This window comes from Pteropus alecto, unplaced genomic scaffold, assembly GCF_000325575.1.
Source record: "Pteropus alecto unplaced genomic scaffold, ASM32557v1 scaffold28, whole genome shotgun sequence".
Classification (NCBI taxonomy): domain Eukaryota; kingdom Metazoa; phylum Chordata; class Mammalia; order Chiroptera; family Pteropodidae; genus Pteropus; species Pteropus alecto.
Window position 1 is genome coordinate 1,602,565 of NW_006441063.1, and position 4,404 is coordinate 1,606,968.

Consider the following 4,404-nt stretch of genomic DNA (forward strand, 5'->3'; position numbering starts at 1 on the left):
GCGGCGGCGATGCGCCTGCTGTTTACCAAGCAAGCCCTGGGGCGCCGTGCGCGGAGCCAGGCGGCTCGAGGCACGCGTGGTCCTAGCAGGCTTCCCGCTGCTGGCGCTTTCGGGTGCGAACGTCCCCGGGTCCCCGAGACGGCGGAGTCTGACCGCGTGTAGGCCGAAGCCGAGCCAGGTTTAATTTGCTGTTAATGAATCTTTTCCAGAAAGTCCGAGATCTCCAGTTAGAGGCTGTGAGTGCCCGCGCGCGAGGGCGCGCGCCTCTGGCGTCTGAAGGGTGGGGGTTGGGGGAATGGAAGAGCGCTTTCGGGTGCGAACGTCCCCGGGTCCCCGAGACGGCGGAGTCTGACCGCGTGTAGGCCGAAGCCGAGCCAGGTTTAATTTGCTGTTAATGAATCTTTTCCAGAAAGTCCGAGATCTCCAGTTAGAGGCTGTGAGTGCCCGCGCGCGAGGGCGCGCGCCTCTGGCGTCTGAAGGGTGGGGGTTGGGGGAATGGAAGAGCGAAGGAAGGGGGAGGGTTACGTGTATTTAAAAACAAACCTTAAAAAGAAGCCAGCGCGCTTCGAATAGGTATTCGCATAGCCTCCCTGTGTCTAGACTAGATAGCTCAAGGTTTTAGGTGGGTTTTTCTCTTTTCTTTTTTCTTCTTTTCCTTTTTTTTTTTTCCTTGAGAGAAGGCTAGTCGTTTTAGGTTCTCAGGTTTGGAGAAAGACCCTTAAAATGGCCTGGGAGTGAAAATATGGAGGAAATGGCCCACCCCAGAAGGTGGTGGGTGGTGAACGAAGAGTGACTTGGGTATTTCTAGCCATCTGACACTTACCGTGGTACTGGAAACGGACACGGCGAGCCGAAATCAATCCTTACGAGGTGCTGGATTCGGTTTTGCCAACAGAATTGCTTGTGTGGAAGGCATTTAATTGTCGGCCTTGGAGACTCCTGTACGTGGACACTTTGAGAATATGTTTGCTTCTCAACCCTTCCCACTCCACTCCCGATTTATCTGGTCTGGGTTTTACAGTGTTGGTTCTCGTGTTTATTTTGGGCATGATTTCACCGCGTGGAGGAAGGGGGGAGGTGGCGATGCTTAATATGCCGTCCAGGTTTAATTCGAGGCTGGCCTTCCGTGTGCGGTATACGCCACCGCTCACCGGGATTGCCTGAGGTAGTTAGGGGAGCGCGCGGGGTTCGGGCGCCAGGCGCTCGGCGGGCAGATCGGGGCTGGGGCTCGGAAGGCCCTAGCGCTGTCCTTTGAGGCGCTGTCACCAGTAGGTGACTGAGAGTTAATTAGGAAGTGTTCTCCGGATCAATGGGCCGCACAGCTCATTAGCGATTCTCTCCAGCTCTTTGCAGGGCTGGCCGGGCCTCTGCCTCCCACACAGGCCGGGGCCCCGCGGCTCCGGCTGCGGAGAGCGCCGCTGGGAAGTGGGGAGGGCGGGGCAGTGAGGGGCAGCAGGGAGGCTAGTGTAACTTCTCCGGGTGGCGCGTTGCGTGCGGCGCGGCGAGGCCCGCGCAGCCCGCTCTTTCTTCCTGCTCTCGGTCGCCTCGACTGTGTCTTTAACTCGCTCCCGCTCGCGTTGCTGCCTGGCTGCTCCACCCCGCCTCCCTCGCCTATCTCTTGTTCTCTAAGCACGACGCCTGTGCTCCCCGCCCAGTTTAGGATTAGACAAGATAAAAATAGGACTGCCCAGCGCGCAGAGCTGTGACTGTGCCCCGGCAGCAAAGCTGGAGGGAGCTTGGGGGGCTAGGGCCAGGGAGGACCTGCGATGCGCTCGCTGCGCCCCACGCCCTTTAACTCCCCCATCCACCCTGCAGGCGCGGTCACGCTTCCCAGGTTTTGTCCGCCGGGAACTGTGCGGGCAGGGGGACCTGGGCAGGGTCTCCGTGCTCTCGCGGGTGTTGTTGGTGTGCCTGTGATAGATCGGTCTAGACAGGCATGCAGGCTCCCTCCCCGGCTGAAGGACGGGAAAAGGGGGGGGGGCGGGCGGCGGAGGCGGCGGCAGACTCCCGTGAGCAGCGAGTGAGCGAGCCAGCCTGCGGGCCCAGCGAGCAGGGTGGAGAGAAGGCTGCGAGGGTTTCGCTTAACTCTTTAAAGGCGGTGGGGAGTGTTATGTGGGGTGGTCAAAGAGCCTAGCAGAAATTCTTGGAGGCACAGTAGCCCGCCCCCAGGGAGGGAGGCGGAAGTCTGGGCCTAGGATTTTCCTTTCTCTGCATGCTCACATCCTGGTGTATTGGGCTCCGTTCTTCGACAAACCCACAACAAACCCAACGCAGCTGCTAGATGCTTTAGTTTGACCCAGTTTGACCCGATACCTCTCAGTGGGGGAGGTGAGAACACAATGGGCATCCTCACTTAAAGGAATTGAGTTTGGAAGATGCATATGTAGACCTCAGTGTTCCCAGAGAGATCTAGTAAGGGGAGATCTGCTGAGAGCTGTAGTCTTGTGAGGCCTCTGATGGAGATTGCTGCAGACTGAAAAACCCAGCCTGAAATGCTAGGCCACTGTATACAGGTATGCATTGGAGAGAGCAAAGAGGTCCTTGAGTTTGTATAGATGCACTTTTAACCATGAACTTGTGAAGAGTTAGAATCAGATATGTGTTGAGAGACTCCCTCCAAACATGAGTTGGCCGGTGATGTGTACAAGATCAATAATTTGTATTCACATACGTGGGGTCAGTATTGAATTGGTTTAAAAATTCCTTATAACTGCAGGCATTGGTCTAGTTCTTTCCAGAGGGTGAAATTGGTGGGTGTATAAATAAATCATTAGTAGCACTCCTGTCTCCTTTCCCCTCCTCTCTCTTTTAGGGTTTGTGGTCTAGATCTTCTAGTTACATTTAAACTACAAACTCTTATTGGTCTGGCTTGAAAATGAGTCACATTATAGGCAATGCAAGAACATAAGTAGTAGGGAGGTGTACGTGTTAGACAGGAATGCTCAGATTAAGATGTGCGCCTGGATGACATGTGCTGAGACAAATCAAGACACTTGGGCTCCGATGCCCACAAGGAACAAGAGATAACAAGAGATAGAGAACTGGCCAAGAGAAATGTAAACATGGATTTGCAAATACAGAGGAGACCTACAGTGATATTCTAAGAGAAAAATCCCAGACTTTGTTGAGCTGGAAACTAGGGCAGAATTTCTGTAACTGTGTTCCAGAGACAAAAGCCCATTTAAAGGTGTGAAGAGGGTCACTTGGAAACACGAAAAGCATTCATATGCATATATCCATGCTTAGATACACAGGCTGAATGACAAAAACTCAGTAGCTGAGGAAGACTTGGGCAGGGAAGTGTGGGCCACACCACCACTTTCACACCCTCATTCACAAGGAAATAATGCTTCTTTGGCTAGAAGGGAACTGAAGACCAAGCGGCCTAGCTAAGGGTGGATGGCCCTCAAATACTAAGATTACTTCTGGTTATAGTTTTTTCCCACCTAGAGCAGAGAGAGGCTATGTGTTGTGCAAGTAGGATTTTGAGTTCTTGACCTTGAGTGGATGGAGGGTAGAGGAAAAAGAAAAGTAGCTTTCCACTTTGGGTCAGGAGGGATGGATGGATGTTGCACTGCTCAACTGTTTGCTAAGGTGGCACCAGGGCCTAGTGGACTGATAAAGACAACTGAAATAAGTGTGAAGTTCGGCCTCTGGGAGGAATAAAGGGGAGGTATGCTTTCATTTTCTTTTGGAGGAGACCATGCGGGGACAGCCTGCATAGGGTAGATTAGCAGGCGCCTCTGTGACCCCAGACGCTCACGTAAACTAGGCTAGGGTTTGATTTGCCCGCGGCGTCGATTTGCCGCGGTCCCTCTTTGTCTGAGCCCAGCCGGGAATTCCAGCTTTTATTGGGAAGACCGCACTCGGGTGGAGCCCGCTCGGGGTCGGACGGGGCAGGGCTGGGCCAGCGGCTGGGCGGGAAGCTCATAGGCCGCAGTGCCGCCCGAACCTCTCGACAGCCTGGACGGTAGTCAGGAGCGCCCCGCAGCCCTGGCAATCAATACCACCTTGATGGTTTCCTCGAGGGCGCTGGCCTGTCTGACCCAGCCTGGCCCGCCGGGTGGGGGACTCAGCGTCCCCACTCCTTCTCCGCCAGCTAAAGGCAGTAAGGAGCTCAGATGGCCCTTTGTTAGGCCCCAGGGTCACACCCGTGCCCTGAGGGCCACAGAGGGAATGGAGAGCGGTGCGGGGGTGGAAGTGTGGGGGGAGGAACCGTCTAGCTTGGAGGCCTCAGGCTCCAGTTCACATGGTTCAGGCGTGGCAGGGCCTCACACGGTTCTGGGAAGGGAGGCCGAGGCCGGCCCTGGCTGCCGTGGCTGCTTTGCAGGTGTGTATGGCCGGCAGAATTCCTTCTGTGTGCAAAGCCGGCTGCGCTTCTGGGGCCTGGGTGGCAACGGCCGG

At 55.4% G+C, this 4,404-nt stretch overlaps 1 protein-coding gene across 7 annotated transcripts in view; it reads left to right on the forward strand.

Annotated features, from left to right (window-relative positions):
* BCOR (BCL6 corepressor) overlaps window positions 1–4,404 on the forward strand; it is an 83,655-nt gene that overhangs the window by 38,578 nt on the left and 40,673 nt on the right. Inside the window, exon 1 of one of the 7 annotated variants that reach the window (XM_025051318.1) lies at window positions 324–436. The exons of the other annotated variants lie outside the window; for them this stretch is intronic. The gene's annotated coding sequence lies outside the window, so the exon portion shown is untranslated. Of the gene's footprint in view, window positions 1–323; window positions 437–4,404 lie in introns of those variants that run through there. 7 annotated transcript variants of the gene reach the window in all.